The 21,071-nt window shown below is 47.4% G+C and overlaps 1 pseudogene across 1 annotated transcript in view; it reads left to right on the top strand.

Moving 5' to 3' along the window:
• LOC146830586 (solute carrier family 12 member 6-like) overlaps positions 1-21,071 on the top strand; it is a 1,160,668-nt pseudogene that overhangs the window by 976,830 nt on the left and 162,767 nt on the right. Inside the window, exon 21 of the transcript XR_014961448.1 lies at positions 18,908-19,015. The product of XR_014961448.1 is annotated as a solute carrier family 12 member 6-like (transcript). The remainder of the gene's footprint in view (positions 1-18,907; positions 19,016-21,071) is intronic.

Here is a 21,071-nt window from a genome sequence, read left to right as displayed (position 1 = left end):
TTACTTATCTAGGTACTTTATCAATAGTAGCACATTCAAAATATTTACAGGGGGATCGAGAGATCCAGGAAGAGTCTCAATGTCTTTGTAGGGACAGGGTAACGGGATAGTCTTAGTACCAGCCTGGTACGGGGAAGCTCTGCGCCAGACCTTGCGTTAGGCCGAAGGTGGCTCCGGGGATCGGAGCGGCAGGTGCTGGTCTCACAGCAGCTCGGACGTGGAGAGCCGCGACGGAGTCTGCAGGGCTCGGGTGGTAGTTCCGCTTGGGTCGAGCCGCGACACAGTCAGCAGGGCTCGGGTGGTAGTTCCGCTTGGGTCGAGCCGCGACACAGTCAGCAGGGCTCCGGTGGTAGGTCCGCTTCGGTCGAGCCGCGACGAGGTCAGCAGGGCTCTGATGGCAAGTTCAACAAGGTCGGGCCGCGACAGCGTCAGCAGGGCCCCAAAGGTTCGTGAAGGTCTTTAAGCACGGTGGAGCCGCGACGTAGTCAGCAGGGCTCAGAGCGTGGTTCCAGGATGAGTCTTTCTCCTTAGGGTCAGCCACGATCCGATCAGCAGGGCTCTTGACTCCGGGATACAACTGCTGTCCCGTTGCAGGGTCGCCCCAGAAATAGGTCTGGAGCCCTTTGATGTCCGGACCCTTGCGCCCGGGGGGGCGGAGAGGCCGGGTCGGGAGCGGCCAGACGCTCAGCAGGAGAGGCGCCAGGCCCAGGAGAGCTGTGGGCGATCGCACCTAGGTGTGGGAGGACGGTTGGGGGTCCCATCGATACTGCCCTCCGCCGGGAGTGGGGAAGTGTTCACGTGGTACCCCCTGGCCAGTTGTTGGTGCCGTGATGTCGGGGCTTGCTGGGGCCGAGGCCGGGTTGAGCGGGGTCACGTAGGGTGGTGCGCAGAGTCACGTACAATCCAAAATGGAGGAGCCCCGAGGTGCAGGGGACCTCGTGCAGCTTGGCGAGGGGGAACCGGACCACGCCACGCTGCCGGCTCCAACATAGGTGGAACCAACTATTCACATAAAAATACAAGTAAAGGAAACTTTGTTCAAAACCCACGGATGCAAGATAGAACAGAACATCTCGTGAAGAACTAAGCAACAAAGAAAGTAGAGAGGATGCATAAATAAATACATAAGAAATATTACCCACCCTTCCATTTATAAAAGCAGGTAAAAATGTAGAACCAATGTAATCTTACACATCACATGCAAGTAGAAAGCAGACTAGGCAAAACTCAAAAACTCCCTTTGAGGAACTGATACAGACAAAAACACATGAACCCACAGGAGAAATGGGTGTGAAACACCCGACCCAACAGGTGAGGTGTGGCTCACTAGTTAGAGGTGGCAGACCCGTAAGCAGAGAATCGGCCAGGGACCAGGGTTCAATTCCCGATGCGGCAGGGTCGTGGACCAGGGTCAAAACGGACTCGATAATTCTTGCCTCGGTACCTACTCTAACTAGGAACACACTCGGCAACTCTGGGCATTAAGCTTGCCTCATCTCTACAACGGCCCCCCACAGACGCCGGGGATGCCTGGTTTCACCTTGGAGATACCCAGAAAGGGACCATCTCACAGGGATAGCCAGGACGGGTTCCCCAGCGGTCTACAGCGCCGGGACGCCCCGTTGCTGGGGCAGCTGTGCGCTTTACAAGTCTACAACATTTACATTTACATTTACAAACGGCAAATAATGTAACATGTAGCCACGGGTGACACGCACCTGCAGATCACTATCCCTAATGTAAGAGAAACAAGTGAAGATGCAGGTGAATTGCACTCCATCAGTGATCCCTCATGTATGGAATTGTAATGTAAACTATGGAAATGGGACTAGCACCCATTTAAACACCCCTCATGTAAGGGTCAGTAAATTGTAGAAATGGGACTATAACCTATTGACATACCTCTTGTAAGGGTTTGTAAAGTACATCATAGAAATGGGACTGTTATACCTGGCGCCATTGGCGTGGGTCTCCCTTCCATTTTTCGCTGTTGTCTCCTCTGTTTTTGCTGGTATTAGATGCTCTGGGCGCTGTGATACTGCCATCCAGTGCCACAGCGCAAATGCTCCCTGTGTAAACATGACCTGTGAATTGGTATATCCATGATTGACTTATTTGGTTCACCTGTTAGTCCCTAGTAGCGTGGCCTGTGTGTGCCCAGGGCTGGTAAACCAAATGCTGCTGGTGGGCCTGCAGCGCTGGTTTGCGCCACCCACAGAAGCAGCTTGTAAAGTGTGTCTCAGACCTGCCACTGCAGAGTCTGTGTGCAGTCCAGAACTGCCATCTTGGCTGTTATGTGCACCCACTTCCCAGCCCCTGAACCTTCCCTTGGCATCATGTGAGTCACTCCTATGGTAGGGTGCATTGTATGTGTAAGGTAGGACATGCCCTGATGTGTGTAGCATGTCCTGGTAGTGAATTACACCCAATTTCGTTTTTCACTACTGTAAGGCTACCTGTTCTCCATAGGCCAGAATGGGCGGTTTGACTATTAAATTCTATAGTCCTAACTGACCCAAAGAACATGGTAGAAAAACGAATTTAGTATGCCTGAGCTCAGAATATTAAAATACATCTTTTAGTGAAGTTTATTTTTATATTCTGTGTTTGAAAATACCACTTTTAGAGAGTAGGTATTTTCTTGCCTAAGCCTTCCAGTGTGCTCTGCTGTTATGTGTATTGGTTGTCTGGTTTTGGAGGGACAGGGCAGGCTGAGTCAGACCTGGGTTGAATAGAGAGATCTGCATGGGGAGGGGTAGCTCCTCGACCTGAATAGGGCTGTGCCTGGCAAGGTGAATGCTGGTTCCACCTCTTACTGTGCGTCTGATGGCAGACCCCCTCTTTCTGAAAGGAAGGATGCCGCCTGGTAAACAAAGTGCTCCAGGACTGAACAGAACTGGTTCTGGCTGGGTTCAGTGACTTGTAGCTTCTGAGAACAAAGACTTTTGGGGTATAAATATCTGTGCTGAAACCCCTACAATTTGTATTGCTCCTGGACAACAAGACGAACCTCTGTCCGTGTAACTGAAGGAATCTGCAGGAGGTGAATATCCTTGTGCTTGTGTGCTGTTTCTTGGATTGGCCTGCAGTGGTTACCATTGGATTTGGAAGAAGAGGGGAAAGGACTTTGAGAGAACGTTTATTTATCTTGCTACAGCAATCACCCAAGGGCTAGGAGAGATCTAGCCTCCCGTTGAAGTCTCAGGCACATCAGACTTCACCACCAGCCTCCTGTTTCCTCCCAGCAAGGATTTCTATCTGCAGGTGAGGCTCCTGTGAGTTCCAGGGCCTCTAGTTATACTACAGAGAAGAGAGTGCTGAAATCGCCACTAACACCCGTTTGCGAGCCGCCGCAGCTGAAAGCGCATGGAAAATCATCGCGCTGCTGCCGCTGAGGGCTCGCTACCGAAAATCCTCGCATCACACGTTTGCGGGCTGCCAAGTGCTCGCTAACCAAAGATCATTGTATCGAGATCATCGCATCACGACATCGCAGCGCGGACGCCAGGCGTCCTCCATTTTCATCGCATCAGGATCGTCGCTCCCTCACGGAGCGCCATTTCTTCGCATCGCAATTCGATCGCACACGCAACAGGATTGTCGCATCGTCTCCTCCCTCGCGACAAGGAGTCATCGCATCAGCGGTCTAGCGTGCAGAAGTTTGTCTCCTGGTCTCTGCACGCATCAGCAGATCGGCACATCGTCTCCTCCTTCGCAGCAAGGATTCATCGCATCGCCAGCCTCGCGTGCAGACAATCATCGTTACAGCTTCTTTGCGACATTTTGTTGGTTTTGCTACGAAATCCAGGTACTTTGTAAGTAAAAGGGTCGCAGAGACCACTGCTTTGAACTTAACTCCTCTTTGCACACTTTGAACTATTTTTGCAGCATTTCAAGAGTAATCCTATTTTACAGTATTGTGGCTTTTTATCGTTATTGGTTTTGTGTTAAGTCTATATATAAAGATACTTATTTTTTATAACTACTTGTGTGGTATCCCTTTGTAGTGTTCTTCACTGTGTTACTGTGTATGGTCATAAATGCTTCACACGCTGCCTCTGAGGTAAGCCTAGCTGCTCGTGCTACGTTACCACAGGGTTGAGCAGGGGTTATCAAAGGGTGTAGCCCTCTTACTCTGACTTAGGAAGAAGGGTCCCTACTTGGACAGTGGCCAGCCATTGCCAACTAGAGACCCCCATTTCTAACAGGGACTATAACTCATTTCCATCCCCTCATGTAACGGTGTGTAACGCATAAGCTAGAAATGGGTGAACACCACCCACTCAGACACTAGGAACTCCCTCATGTGAGGGTGAGTAACATATAACCTAGAAATGGGTGACCACCATCCACTAAGAAACTGGGAATGCCCTCATGTAAGGGGGTACAAAGGCTAACCTAAGAAAATGGGCAAATCCAGCCCATAACGCAATCCCATGTGTAAAGGTAAGTTACGTCTATCCTAATCTGGGTGACTCCCACCCACTTAGCTGTCCCTTACGTAAGAGCACGTAGGCAAACAAAACAAATTAGCTATTCACACCTATATAACAAACCCATGTAAGGAATATGTAACGCACAATATAGCAATGTAGTGCAAGATGTAAAGTATAATGTCAGGATAACAACGTAGTATAAATGTAGCAAAACTACAAACCAATATAGTGTAGCATGTGGAAATGTTGTAAGCAACATCCCAGAACAAAAGTGATGAAACAATACCTTGCACACAAGAAACAAATCCCCCACAAGGAATTGAATAACACCACAAGACTTCACAAACACACTAACAGTAAAAAAAACCTTGCACAGCAAAGAACTAATACACATAACTTATAAATAATTTGTCACCGCAGAGATAGACAAAGTAAAAAACCCACAACCCATGAGTATGTCCAGGACACAAAAAATGTACAATAATGCAGGACTTGTCAAGATAATAAAACAGTACTTTTCTACACGCAATCTGGTCCTGCACGGCCCTAGCCCAATTCTGGAGGGGAGTTTTTACTTGATTGGCAGAAGTACTAGCCTGGGATATACCAAAGTCTCTGAAACTGATAATCTTACATAGCACAGATGATATTGGGGGTAATCAATATAAAAGGGATTTATTGTTCCTCAGTCTTAGTCGTGAAACGAGACATAGCTAGGATGTGGAAAAATGGAAATCTCCCCAGGGTCTCACAACGGAAGACTGGTCTTGACTACATTATGGAATTGGAACTTCCAGTTTTTGTCGCCCGTGGGTGTACGCATAAACACACTAAGATATGGACTAGGTGGGCCACCGACAGGAATGTTCCCATGCATACACATGAAGGTGCTGTGAGCCTATTAGATGCTGGGATTAGAACATTTAAGTAGTGCAGTTGTTGTGTGTGTAGTGGTAAAATAACTTCGTTAGATGAAACTATTTTCTTTGCTCAATTGGAACGGACAATGTTGGTATTAGACAATTGTGTAATGTTTTCTTGTTCTTGGCCTGAGAGAGGGGCGGTGTATGGAAGTTAAATAATCAGTGATGTACCCTGACAATTCTGTGTTATGATATATTGCTTCACGTCACATCCATCCCTTGTAAGGACTTTAAACAAAATTAATAAAAAAAAGTATAACTTTTTTTTTTTTAAACTCCCTTAGTGATGTGGCTAAGATGTAGACTTGACTTGATATACGCCAAGACTAACAGTTCAGTTTACTTGGCGCTGCCCGACCACAAAAAGACAAAGACTTCTCCCAAATCCAAATGGGTTGCCTGTTCTTGTGACAGATGGTCTATAAGGAGTCCAGTCTATGAATATCCCCAAGCGCAGGCACAGAACTGAACGATGAGGCAGGACGTATATCATTGACCGCATAAGCTGTGGCTGGTCTCAGACAGTGTATTGAAAGTTGTAACCAAACACAAGAAGATCCAAATGATGTAAACAGACGTAAGCCCTGGCTTGGGCCAACTAATGTAGAGGTCACTGTTGGGGCAGAAGGGCAATCTGTCTCTCTCTTTGCTTTAAGTTACCTTAATTTTCCTTTAAAGTTCTGCTATCTGTAGATTGATCTGTACCACGCAGGGTCCGAGTCTTTCTGTTTCAATAAATATCTTCGGATCTTCAATGTACTTTTAAATGTGAGCTTTTGTAGTTTATGTAAGTCTCTTAAGTTTTACAATCTTTTTTTGAGTGCCAGCCTCAGTAAAACAACTTGTAACACACGAGTCTGACTCCAGATCGTTGCCAAAATTATGTTGTGATGAATGAACAGTAGCTGAGGAGTATCTATGAAGATAGTTTATTAGTCTTAGTTGCAGGATGTTATCTAAATACAGGAGCCCCACTAGGAGCAGCCTGACTGCTGCTCAAGCCCATACTGCATAAATGCACGAATACCTAAGCAAGATATAACAAAAAGGTAAGACACAAGGCAGTGTTGAGAGACTGTGTCTTGCACTAGAACTGCATGTTGAAAGGAGTAATGAGTGCTGTTGCAAAATATGAACTGACCCAAGGCCCCCCCACGTTTAGCAATTGCTTACATAAAACATATAGTCAACGTGCACCCAAGCCAATTCTTGCCCTATGTTTTCCTGAACTACTAGGTAACTGTAGTAGTTTGGCACTGCATTGGATATGCTAGACTGCTGTGTTGGGGTGGTAACTGCCACAACTGAGCTAGGAAACTATGGTGAATGTGGAGAACTATAAGAAGGGTTTTAGCCCGCAGTGTTGTAGAACCCTACAGCTGAACTCCATTACTGTGTGTATTTTCTGATGGATACGTCTAACCGCAAATTCCTCATTTTTGGAATATCCCCGGGTGCCAGACTGAATCCATAAGGTTTATCAGCACCTGCGCGCCAGTAGGTAGTGTTGTGAGGCTCTGAGTTAACCCCATTCCACCACAGAAGTGATGGCTTGAGCCATATAAAAGTGCCACCTAAATGCTCGGACTTCAGTTCCTTTCTGTACGCAGATATGGAGTTGCTCCTAACTTTTCAGTGCACACGTTTTTTCTCAAAATAAGTTTCCGGTATGCAAGGGAAAGTGTCCTCTCCTAAAACTCAGGGTTTAAGTATTATAGGGACTGTCACAAGCAGATGTCTGTGACAGAACCCCATAAGGTATGCTTTTGATGTTTTGGTTTAGGCCATTACTTCAAGTTGTGCGAGGAGTGTGCCATAATGCACCCATAAGCAATATGTTATCGTAAAGTCAAGCTGTATATCACTAAACACCTCAGGAAGTCTTATAAAACCTGTTCCCGCTCTACATCAACTCCAGTCGAACTACAAAAAGAAACATAGGAAGGCCAAACAGGACTTTTTCCAGTCTTACCACTCTCCCTCTGAGAAGTTGCAAGGATGTCAAGGTGCCCCCAGTTCCACTCCCTCACAAAGAAGCAGATCATGCAGTTGATTTAATTTGACCCTGAATTTCCAGCGCCATTGGCGATGTCACGACAGATTGAGGCTTTCATGGAAACCAAATTGCACATCTTTGGCACAATACTAGCTACCACTGGCGCACCTTCCGGACCACAGATTTGCCAAGGCCTCCAGTTGGGGTACCGCTGACCGATTCATCCTCTGCACCATCTGTGCCTCTTAAAGCTATTTCAGGTCCAGCTTAGACTTCGGAGCTGACTCCAAATCCGACTAGATATCCAGCACCACAATTCAAATCAGTTCCTGCTACATCAATGCCGGAGGTGGTTATTGACCCTATTGTCCTGTCTGACTGTGATTCAAATGTGTCATAATTTCGACAGAGGTCGGGCCTGCAACAGTCCCAACACAACCACCTCTAGTTCGCTCTGCTTCACACAAAACTGCACCTTTGCCTATGAGTCGCTCCTTCACCTCTCCAACAACTCTTGGGATTGGATTTGGACCAAAGCCAGTCAGCCAGCCAGCCTTTGATGATGAATTCCCTTCCCCCGATGATGGGGATGAATTGCCCTCTCCAAGATAATGATGAGAATTTCTTCTTGGTCCTACAAAAGGCTAGTGGATTGGACACTTGCTCTGGCATGGAGCTGGTTTCTCCCTCAGGTGCTTCTGATGGAAGAGACCGCTTCATTGGCCGTGGTCATCAGATGGGCAGCTGAAGCCCTGGACTTAAGTAAAAACCAATGTTGTGATGGATACATCTGTCAGTGGTTTCCTCACCTTGTGAATATCCCATGCACCAGCAACATTCGGAAACTTTTGTAGCACTCCACGCCGATGAGGTTGAAGATGACGTCACAGAGACACGGCTCCGCTCACGACTCCGCTGACGTCACCGGATCCATAAGAAGACCTCGTCTGCGTGATGACATCAGTTCTCGTAAGCACGAGTGGAGGCTCCATCCGGAGGTGGTTCGTCACGTCTTTCGGACGTGGGGAACTCCTCGGGTGGACCTGTTTGCCACTCACGAGAACGCTCACTGCCCGTCATTCTGAAGTCTCCAGTATCCAATGCAGGGAGCTTTGGGGGACGCGTTTCAGTTGAGATGGGACTCACATCTCCTTTACGCGTTTCCTCCCATACCCTTGATTCCTCAGGTTCTGAGGAAGATTCGCCAAGACCGGGCCCAAGTCATTTTGATCGCCCCGGATTGGCCAAGAAGGGTGTGGTGTACAGATCTTCTCCACCTCTCCTCGTGCCCTCTCTCCGTCTCCCTCTGAGGACAGACCTCCTCTCGCGGTCGGAGGGGCAGGTTCTACACCCCCACCTCTAGAGCTTACACCTTCATGCCTGGAGATTGAATGGGTCAACCTGAATTCTTTTTCTCTCCCGCCTGATGTGGTAGATGTAATATTGTCTGCCAGACGTCATTCCACTAAATCTATTTATTCTTATAGGTGGTCTAAATTTGTTCTCAAGTGCGGAGACAAATCTATTGACCCTTTGAGGGCTCGTTTATCCAACATCCTTCAGTTTGCTCTTTGTCTTGCTCAGCAAGGCTTTGCTGTAGCCACTGTGAAGGGATATCTATCGGCTTTGTCGGCTTTCCTTTATCTTGCCGGATCAGCAGTCATTGTTTAAGTCAACTATTGTTTTACGTTTTCTTAAGGGCCTTACCAATAAGATTCCGCCTACTCCTTTTATTGTGCCTCAATGGGACTTAAATCTTGTCTTAACTTACTTGATGGGTTCTCCCGTTGAGCCCTTGCACAAGTGTCCCTTGAGGCTGTTATCTTTTAAAACGGTCTTTCTCATTGCTATTACCTCATCAAGGAGGGTAAGTGAGATTCAAGCTCTGAGTTCAAAACCCCCGTTTTTGACCATTCATGCTGATAGAATGGTACTCAGGACCAGGGCTGCTTTTCTGCCTAAGGTGGTAACTCCTTTCCATCTGGGGCAATCCATTACCCTTCCTACCTTCTATCCTCCTCCTCACCCTTCCAAGGAGGAGGAGCGGCTTCACCGCTTGGACCCTAAGAGGGCAGTGAGCTTCTACCTCGATATGACTAAAGACTTTTGAGTGGACCACCAGCTTTTTGTGGGCTATTGTGAGAAGTTGGCCTGGCATATGCTGTCTCCTTGTTATAGGGACACCTTGCACCAGTCCAATTCGACTCTTATTGATGATAGGTTTAAGACAACCTTTAAAGAAAGCTATCCTAGTGGTAGCTGTGGAGAGCAGCCTTCAGGCTAAGTCTTGAAGGAGTGTTAAGCTTATTGTTTTACCATAGATAACCTCTTGAATAACCAAATGAAAGAGTAGCCCACACAGGTATATATATAAAATATATGTATTTATTCTAGACAGAATCCCACAGTCTCTTTATGAGGCTAGTGGCAAAGTTACAATTCAAACAAGCATTTATAAACACAATAAATAGCACAGGAATCACAGGGCCCCAGGGGGGGACCAAACCATATATAAAAAAAGTGGTATAAGAACCACGACAATTCTACATACAATGCCTAGGGCATTTAGGATCGCTGGCCCCTTAAGAATCCACCCCAGGTTATGAGGAAGGGGACCCACGGGAGGCGCGTGCAGTGGAAATAGCTGCTATCGGGATCTCTATTATAGCCTATGGAGAATGTCGCGGTTGAAATTACACAGATTAAAGTCACTTCTAGCAGGAGTATAAAGTTAAAACTTTAGACTTAAGCTTTTGAGGAGCCCACTACCACGAGAGTACCGAGGTACCACTGTTACCTGCCCCAGGGAAGCCGGGTGCATAGGTCGTTTTCGATGTCGGGTCGCGGGCTGATTTTCTATAGGAAAATGTTAAAAAGTGCTGTTAGCCAAAAGCATCGATGATGCCGTGAAGATCAAAGATGTGAAGATTGTAGAGAAGAACCTGAAAGCAGAGGGGACAGAGTCTGGGTCACGGCAAAGTGACCAGGAGGCTCAAAGCAAAGAGCCCTTCGATGTCGGGTGCTTCAGGTGGAAAGTGGTGTAACTTGGATCTGCAGCCACGGGCTCCGGGAGGCTTTAAGGAAGGCCAGCTTCTGGAGGGCGACTGTCCCACGTCGGATGAGGGTCGCTGCGGTGTTAGTGTCCGGATTGGATCCACTAAGCCTTGGCAACCGCAACCCACGCAAGATGAACAAATCTGCTACAGTACAGACCCACGAGGTCTGGGAGAGGACTCCTTCGGGGAGACTGTAGAGCAGGCCTGGAGCAACCAGGGGAACTCTTGATTGTCGAAATAGACCTCCGCTGGGGCCCACAAGTCGAGAGACAAGGGACAGCGGGAGGCGGCAATTTGGAGTGCGTAAAAGGGCACCCACGGGCCACCGGAGGGGGCTAGGGCGCTGGTCTTTGGCACAATTGCTGTAGAGTGGTTGGCTCGTAAACAGGCCAAAGCACAACTTCCCCACTGGTCAGGGTTGTGTGCTACGCAAGAGGTGGCCGGTGTCCTGGGGTATTGGGGATCTCGGTACCCACGCAGTCCACGGTGCCCAAACTCTTTGAGCACACTTACTGGCCTCTGGGATGCGCTGGAAACCCACCTCAAGGGTACTGGAAGTCATCGAAGTCCATAGGCACAGCGAGGTTCCAACCGGGTCACTTGCAGTGTTTCAGGTGCCTGCCAAGCAGGGGGATACCTCCTTTATCCCAAGGGAGATTTCTTCCGTCAGCTGGGCAACAGCAAGTCGAAGGTCAAGACTGTAAAGTTCAAGATTAATCTGAGGCTCTGGGGCCACGTTATTCACCTTTATCCCCAAGATTAGGGGAGTGTCCAGAGTAGTGTCCACCAATGAGTGGTGAGGCGGGAAAGGGTGGCTACACCCTCTCCCCTTTGTGTGTTTCCCGCCTGGGCGAGGGGCAGGATGCCCCTGAACCGGTTTCAAGCGGTGTATGCAGAATGAAGGCTCTGCAGCTGCCTACGTGCAACTCTGAAAGGACATTTGGTGCACCCACCCTGTTACAATCCACATTATCCTTTCTGGGGAGATGCTAGCACCTCCCTGCCACAGGAGCCCTATTGTCCAGCTGGCGAGGCTGGGGTTTTCCCCAGCAACAGCCAGCCAGAGTCGTGTGGGTGGCGGGTAGTAGCCATTTTGTACTACATGTGCACTTTTAAATTGGTGTCTAAATTCTGCCGCTTTTCCCATATCGCCCCTCTAGCAGGGGGGAATCGTACCCTCATGCCCATGGCTGGACTGGGGGTATGATTCCTACATGTTTGACACCAAACACGATATGGTTCTGTGTAGCCATTCTCAAGTTATCGCGTTATCGCGATAGACTTATAATGCGGTTAAGAGTATATAGTATGGCTACACTACAAACAACCCAGCAATGATTTTACGAAGGTTGCAGGGAGGCCCTACTCATGTAGGGGTTCCCCCTCACACACACCTCAGCACCCTGCCTTGTAGGATTAGCAAGGCCTGCCATAGGGCTGACCCATGAGAGTACATGTGTTGTAATGGGGTGGGTTATAGGGTACCTATATCCCTGTAAGGGGTGCTAGCACCACCTTACCCAGACTACAGTAGTGGTCTGGTGGTGTCAGTTTGTATGGCTGTCCCAGGGTGGCACAATAAGTGCTGCAGCCCTGGTAGGCCTACTGAGGGACCCATGCCCTGGGTACCTAGGGTACCATCTACAAGGGACTGTCAGGGCACCCTCAGCATCCAATTGGTTTTGTACCTAGGATACTCACATCAGTTTTAAGGAGAAAGCAGATAGGCTGGGGTCCTGGATAGCAGGATCCCAGCCAGACTAGTCAAAAACCACTCAAATACCAGGCAAAAAGTTGGGGGCAACCATTAGTCAGATTCCACCTTCCTACAGCTATGTTGGCTGCAGGAAAGGCAGAGCGGTGCACAAGTGCACCCTTTCCAGATGGATTATCTTGTGCATCAAGATATGTTACTCTTTGGCCGTTAAGGAACCTCCAGCGGGTATAAGGGCTCTTTCTACCAGGGCTAAGTCTTCTACATGTGCCTTGTCTAGAGGTTATGTTATGTTAAAGTAATTTTGTAGAGCGCACAGCTACCCTCCCAGGGTTTCCCAGCGCTAAAAACTGACAGGAATAGAACAATAAGAAAGCAAATTATTGATTAAACAGCCAGATTTTTAGAAGAGGTGTTCCTGTGGAGGACATTTGTAGGGCAGCAACTTGGGGCCCCCTCCACACTTTCGCGAAGCATTACTGCTTGGATTCCGAGGTGAGGAGGGACGGACACTTTGCTCGTTCCATCCTTCAGGACTTTCTGGTATAGAAGGGTGGACACCCTCCTCCGGGAGTGGGACTGCTGTGGAAATCTTTTCACAAGGTGAGGAATCCACTGACAATGTATCCATCAGAAGAACAAGTTACTTACCTTCGGTAACGCTTTTTCTGTTGGATACAGTATCTGCCTGTGGATTCCTCACTGACCCACCCGCCTCCCTGTTGTCCACCCTTGTATACCTACAATTCTAATTATGGTGTTTCAAAATGTATTTGTTACTGTCAAAGGCAGTGTGTTATTTCTTTTGTCTTCCTATGTTATCACCACACTGTGTGTGTTGCTTTGTATATTATGTACTGTGTATACTGTGTATATATTGCTGTCAGTCCGTCCGTGTGCCTCGAAGGCACGGAAAAAAGGGCGGAACTGACGTCATCATGCCAACGAGGTCTTCTTATGGATCCGGTGACTTCAGCGGAGTCGCGAGTGGAGCCGTGTCTCTGTGACGTCGTCTTCGACCTCATCGGCGTGAAGTGCTACAAAAGTTTCCGAATGTTGCTGGCGCAGGGGATATTCACAAGGTGAGGAATCCACAGGCAGATACTGTATCCACCAGAAAAAGCGTTACCGAAGGTAAGTAACATGTTCTTCTCACTTACGTTTTCCAGACCTCGTCCTATTACTGGTTGTTATTCAGCGAAGCCCTGACTGACAATCTCGTAGGCACCTGGGCCAAAACTTAGTCCTGCCCACCTTTAACTAGATAGGTAGCACAACCCCACAGACCTGCCCTGGGTAACCCTGATTTTTTTGACGGAACACCCTACTCTGGAAAGCCTGGTGATTCTGTTTAGGAGGATGTATTCATACTCATTCCCTATCCCCCACCCTTTTTCTTTTTTCTGATGTAACACCCTACTCCACAAAGCGTGGCAGTTCAGGTTTCCACTAACTGGATTAATCCAAACTTGTTCCCTATGACCCCACCTCAGGCACCTACCACCTGCGAGAGAGAGAGTCAAAGGGAATTGAGGCATTAGGGAAACAAGTGTTCTCCTCAGCTAGCTGTGCCCTTCTGTCAGTCAACACAAGCTGCTTGCTAGGTAGGTACTCCCATGCTTTACGAGACATAGTTGTAGAAATCTTGCCGGCAGTTCCAGCGGAATTCCACGCCAGCTTGGCACAAACCATTCAAGATGGCCAGGAGGCAGCATAATATGTCATATGGTTAGACCTGGATATGACTGACTGTTTAGGCAGACCAATCAGGTTTGATGTGGTGTTTTGGATTCCATGCACTTCTTGGATGACATCCAGGTGTCACTCATGGATATGTCTTTTTATGGGTTTAGCTTGTTTGGTGAGAAGGCCAGTTCCACCCTAGATCGCTTTAAAGGAAGCAGAACCACAGTGCACTCCCTCAACCTGTCAACACCCACAAGGCAGTATTCTCAACAGTTCCTCACCTTTGAGGCATTGCTAGGGGCTGTTCATATAGGCAACATTATGGCCCATGATGCCATTAGCAGGTACCTCAGTCCTTTCAAAGTTAGGGTACAGGATTCATAGACATCGTCCGGGCCTACAAGGACAGTGAACCTCAGTTCCCTACCTCTCTGGCAACAGTTGCCGAGCTGATTTAGTTTGTCCATAAGGGCACACAACCACCCTGTGGGAGGCAGAACTTGCCATTTTCTCAATGGGTTACAGGACATAGAATCCAACAACTGGGCCTGCATATCATTTCAACAAGATTACGTCCCGTATCTTCCGCCTACATTAGACCAGTTTTTAGAGGAGGGCTTGCCCATTTAGCTCCAGGAAGTTCAAGCTTTTTTTGGACCCTAGGGATTCCCAGTGTTGGAAAATGTTACTATTTTAGATCTGATATCTCAGTTTCTTGCTGTAGAGAGACACGTTAATAATGCTCACCTTGGGTCAGTTTCTATCTACCCTGGATCCAGGAGACTGTTTGGTAGTGTTGGACCTGCATGACGCCTAATTCTATGTTTCTGTCCTGCAGGTCCACAGATGTGCTACATGCGGTTCAAGGTGAGCTACGAGCATTTTCAATTTCCAATGCTCTCTTTCAGCATCTCCAGTGCCCCATCCGGGTGTTCACGGAGGTGATTGTGATTGTTGCAGCATACCTTAAGAGGTCTGGTGTGCCTGTCTTTGCTTACACAAAAGGTGGGTTTGCCACAGTCAGTCGTGGATTAACTCCAGAGGACTGTGAACCTCCTCACATTGTTTGGGTTCACTATCGATGTGCCGAAGTGTCACCTGACTCCTTTACAAAGGCTCCCTTTAATCTAAGTCATCCTCAATATGATCTGCTACCAGGACTTCCCTCTGGACCTGAGCGTCCAGGGCATTCAGCCATTGATCCTGACATTTCAGCCTCGGTCCTCGGTCTCAGTGAAGATTCTTTTGAGGTTTATTGGACTATTGGCCTCTTGCATCCTGCTTGTCCACCATACCATATGTTTTATGGGGGTCTGCAGTGGGATCAAAGGTCTCATTGGGCCCAGCACTAAGGGAACCTATTAGATTCCATACAGGTTTCAACGGAAACTGCAGAAAATCTGCAGTGGTGGCTGCTCGGTCGCAGTTGGGCCAGCAGCAGGCCCCTTTCACTACCTCACCCAGAGCTGATGGTAGTGACAGATCCATTTCTGCTAGGTTGAGGCGGACATCTGGGAAAGGTGGAGATCAGATGACTCTGGTCTCCTGCGGAGACCCTTCTCCACATCAACCTGTTCGAGTTACAGGCAATCTGCTTGGTTTTGAAGGACTTCCTGCCATCCATAAAGGGAAAGCTGGTGCAGTTTCTCATGGAAAACACCACTGCCATGTGGTATTACAACACACAGGACAAAGTGGATCCTGGGCCCTGTGCCAGAAGGCCTTGCAACTCTGGAACTGGCTGAATTATCAGGACATTTCCTTGATCACACACCCCCTAGTGGTAATTTTAAACACCAGGATTGACGAACACAGCTGGTGCTGCCTATCAGATCACTAGTGGCAGGTGCACCCAAAGGTGGCGATACCAAAGGGGATGATGGACGGAGCGTTTGAGCAAATCAAACACTCACCAACAGTCAATTGATCTGGGTTTAATCCATCATCATTCTTTAGCTCACTCCACCACCCCAGTTCAGACATGGCCATATGCAAATCAATCTGACCCTGTGCCTCATGGGCACAGTCCAGCCCGAACTGCCAAGTTTGTCTTCCCTGGACTGGAAACACGCATCCTGGGACCGGTTTCGGGTTCATACCCTCATCAGCCAAGCTATCTTGAATCCAGTGGCAAAGTGAGCAAGGGACCCACGTCTGGGCATACCCTGCCAACTTAGGGCGAACAAAGCGATACCAAAGGGGAGGATGGACGGAGCGTTTGAGCAAATCAAACACTCACCCCCAGTCAACTGATCTGGGTTTAATCCATCATCCTTCTTTAGCTCACTCCACCACCCCAGTTCAGACATGGCCATATGCAAATCAGTCTGACCCTGTGCCTCATGGGAACAGTCCAGTCCGAACTGCCAAGCCATGTCTTCCCTGGACCGGAAACACGCATCCTGCGACCGGTTTCGGGTTCATAACCCTCATCAGCCAGGCTATTTTGAATCCAGAGGCAAAGTGAGCAAGGGACCCACATCTGAGCATACCCTGCCAACTTAGGGCGAACAAAGCGATACCAAAGGGGATGATGGACGGAGCGTTTGAGCAAATCAAACACTCACCCCCAGTCAACTGATATGGGTTTAATCCATCATCATTCTTTAGCTCACTCCACCACCCCAGTTCAGACATGGCCATATGCAAATCAGTCTGACCCTGTGCCTCATGGGAACAGTCCAGCCCGAACTGCCAAGCCATGTCTTCCCTGGACCGGAAACACGCATCCTGGGACTGGTTTCGGGTTCATACCCTCATCAGCCAGGCTATCTTGAATCCAGTGGCAAAGTGAGCAAGGGACCCACGTCTGGGCATACCCTGCCAACTTAGGGTGAACAAAGCGATACCAAAGGGGATGATGGTGAGGTATGCTCAGACGTGAGTCCCGTGCTCTCCATGCCACTGGAATCAAGCTATGCTGGCTGAAGAGGGGTGAAATCCCGAAACCGGTCCTAGGATGCTTGTTTCCAGTCCAGGGAGGCCTGGCCTGGCAGTTCGGGCTGGACTGTTCCCATTGGGCAAAGCGTCAAGACTGATTTGCATATGGCTGGGTCCAAACTGGAATGGCATGGTGAGCAAAAAAACGATGGATTTAGGCCCAGATCTCTGTACTGGGGTGAATGTATGACATTGTTCTGCATTCTGTCCAACAATTGTTGTTTTTGCATTTGGCACCCAAAGGTGGCACAGGACATCTTCTAGCAATCTCGGAGAGCCCTGCCCAATCTCTTTGCCACTGCTGAGAATGTATGTTAACACTTTTGCAAGCCAGAGTTCCCACAAATGATCTCGTTAGGAGACTCATTCCCTCTAGAGAGGAGGATGGGACTCCTGCATGCCTTCCTGCTGCTAGTTCTGAAGAAGTTCAAGAACGACCGTGCCCAAGTCATTTTAGTGGCCCCGTATTGGGATAGGAAATAGTGGTACCCTGAACGTCTGGGCATGAACATTTGTCTCCCATCAGGCTGCAGCTTCAGGCAGATCTTCTGTCACAGCAGCAGAGTAGGGTGCACATTCTACACATGTGTCGAGATTCAAAGGTGGCAGTTGACTGCATTTGATTTTACTTCTAACGTTTTGGGTATCCTAAAAGCCAGGTGTCCTTGGACAAAGTTTATTTATGCCGAACGCTGGGACAAGCTTGTGACTTGGTGTGACTCCCGAAATACGAACCTGTTGCTGGCCAAACTGTTGGATGTCTTGCCATCTGTTCTATCATAAGTGCAGTAAGGACTTGCAGTGGGTACCGGAATTCCCAGCCCCTTTGTGTATCTGCCCATTTTGCAATGGCAGGCTAATTGCCCGTGATAGACATGCTGAATGTCCCCCACCCTGGGCTATGGTCCTGGAAACGATCCTGGACACGTGCGGGTAAAATGATGAAGAATAATTTGTTCCAAACATGCACATACGCAGCAGTGGGTGAATCTGCATACTTTGGGCATTGTGTACATGCATGATCCTTCACTCCCGTTTGTACTTGCACCTGTGCAAAGTGGGATTGTGTCCCAGCGATGCAAATGCATTGTTCCAGATTGTGCTCTCTACTTGACTGTGCTGCTTTTCAAAAGCCCGTGTTAAAGGTTATTTGCCTTATAATCTCGTGAGAGCTCCTAAAAGGCCTCCACAGCGCACTCTCAGTGGATGATGTTCGACACTTTCCCTGTGGTTCTGGTTTGATTTCTGGAAGCAGTGAGCGTTTTCGGAAATGTTTGAGTAAATGAATATTTATGTATCTTTATTCCTCATGCATGCAAAGATTATACCTGCTACGTCATTACTGCATGGACCTGTAATTTATATTACTGACTGTCGCGGAAGTGATGATAGAACACCCGGGACAGATACACTCGCGAGACTGTGCTCTTTACAGGTGAAATGAGGACTAGTTCCTTTGATCACTCCCAATCTTGAAAGAAAATTAAGACTAGCATATATAGCCATTTCCTTTATAGAGATGTTCTAATGTAGGTTTTTGAATACATAGAAGTGTTGCTCTGGAATGTAGTAGTTCTTAAAGTGATGTGAGGTTCAACAGCCTGATGATTCGGGTTCTAAATGGTGATATAATCTACTGAAAATATGTTAATGTTGTAGACTTGTAAAGCGCACAGCTACCCCAGCAACGGGGCGTCCCGGCGCTGTAGACCGCTGGGGAACCCGTCCTGGCTATCCCTGTGAGATGGTCCCTTTCTGGGTATCTCCAAGGTGAAACCAGGCATCCCCGGCGTCTGTGGGGGGCCGTTGTAGAGATGAGGCAAGCTTAATGCCCAGAGTTGCCGAGTGTGTTCCTGGTTAGAGTAGGTACCGAGGCGAGAATTATCGAGTCCGATTTGACCCTGGTCCACAACCCTGCCGCGTTGGGAATTGAACCCTGGTCCCTGGCCGATTCTCTGCTTACGGGTCTGCCTCCTCTAACCAGTGAGCCCCACCTCTCCACATATGACCGGACAATTAGTGCCACAGGTAAGTAGCCACTTCCTGATCATCCTCTCCTCATTTTATATGTTAGGTTGGATATGTCTGTCTTGTGACATTTCTGCTATGTGTCAGTTTAATAAACTGCTCCTAACCCATCTGTGTATTTCCTACAGCATGACAGTGACATCTCAGCATACACCTATGAGCGTACTCTGATGATGGAGCAGAGGTCTCAGATGCTGAGACAGATGCGCCTGTGCAAGTCTGACCGGGAAAGAGAGGTAAGAATGTCCTTTCTTCATTTCATGTGCCTTATCTAGGGCTGAGTCAACAGCAGTTCTCATCAAATTATTCTTTCATCCAGGATTCAAAATTGTGATACCTATAAAGTGGGGATCCCTAGTAAAGTAAAAACATGCTCTTTGCAACCCCTGTCGTAGTTTTTCAAAAAGGTAAACAAAACATTCTTCATTTTACCAATTAATATATCCATAACAGTTATTATTATGGCCTTCATTAATTCGAAAAACTGAATAAACCCACTTTAGTATTTAAACACTTTTTTTCTTTCCCAGGTAAATATTAAGATATTTTAAATATAGCATGTTTAAATATATGTTCTTCTATTGTATTACATAATTCCTGAACAAGTGTATTGTAATTAGCTATTTTCTCCCATGTCATCTTTAAGACTGAATGACATTTTCGTGATGAATATGGGCCTATTTAAAAATGTTTTGTGGTGCTAAATAAAAAGGGATTCTACTTATGATGACTGGACAATAGATTTCCTCCTAGAACATTTTTTCGCAGAGACAAGGTTGACTTTTAACCCCAGGCAGTCCAGACTTTTCTTTGTTTTCTTTCCTAACATAGCCACTGTTATGGCTTAGAATGGTGTTTTTCTGGATAAAAACTGTTTTTTGTAGTAATCAAAGCTGGGTTTCCCAGCCTATGAGGAGTTAGCTATCTACTGAACTAAAGGCAACTTTTTATAAATGGCAAATTATTCCCTTCTTTTAAGCAACATATAGTAGTGTGTGACTTGATGAGTTCCCCCATAGGTAACAGATCATTTGGATCTTATTTGTTTCTTTATGCTTGGAAAATGTCTTCAGAGGTCGCTGTGTAGACACAAAGGACAATGACATAAAATGTTATGTTAATTTGAATGATATACTTTTCTAGGCGAGAATAATGGATTTTTTTCGTTTACACCCTTCCTTTTTTCCTCAACTTCATTTACTTTTTCATGTACACTACTTATACACGATCATATTTGATTTATCTTTTCTAGCATATGAACATCTTTATCATATGTAGATCAAATTAATGCTTCAATATCCCTCATTAGGACAGTAGACGGTGCACATTTCAAGAAATTGTATATATTCTCGATGCCATTTGTGCAGGCATATCAACATTGAATTGATCGATATACACTTAGGTAGGTTTTGGTTTTTTTATTTAAATTTTTGTTTTTTTTATAACCAACTTTATTGATTTGCCTACCACACAACAAAATAAGACCACTTCCCATCAAGCCTGCACAATATTATGCATAGCACTAGTGACAGTAATTTCTCTCATCCAGTCCGCGGTATGCCCACCACCTGCTCCAGATCTTCCCATGCTTTTGGGGCATCCCCAGACTTTGTACATAGGATGTTACTGCTGAGCACACTAGTCCACCCTGCCCCGCCACTGTGCCATCAAAGTTGAATGGAAGACCTATTTATGGATGATATCTCAATTGGCAACGAATGTTGCCACCCCAATAAAATTAGTTCCATCCTCTACCCACCCACGTCCTCCAGTAACCCTAACAAAGCAACCTTTGGGTAAGAACAAACTTGCGTTCCAAAACTGCAGAAAGCCCCTCTCTCACCCCGCGTGGGAATAGCCAATTCCCAGGAGGAGGGGCAATCTAGCCATGCGCCATTCCGCATCCTCAAGCTCCCCCACCCAGGCCTCCTACTTCCGTCGCAGCCTGGGAAAAGTTTTCTGGGGCATTAATAACTAATGAGCAATACATCTGGGAGATGGCCCCCCGTTAAAGCTTTCCCATCAACAATTTAGCCTTGAAGGGAGTGAACCTGGGACTGGGGTATTGGATAGATGAAGAAGTACAATTGACATCTTGACGAAGTAAGTGGGTTCCAAGGAGTTGGCTGTTGAGGCAACGACCTTCGGAAGTAGATGGTATCACCTGGCGGGGTGAGACCATACTCCCCTCATTAGATATGAACCCTAATCATGAGAAGTCTCTTAAGGCTCCCACTACACCAATAATTATCTGCAGGGAGCAATGTCATTTGGGAGTGATTTAATAATATT

The sequence above is a fragment of the Triturus cristatus genome, chromosome 5_1, assembly GCF_964204655.1.
Source record: "Triturus cristatus chromosome 5_1, aTriCri1.1, whole genome shotgun sequence".
In the NCBI taxonomy this organism is placed as follows: domain Eukaryota; kingdom Metazoa; phylum Chordata; class Amphibia; order Caudata; family Salamandridae; genus Triturus; species Triturus cristatus.
This window is presented reverse-complemented; position numbering and strand designations above follow the sequence as displayed.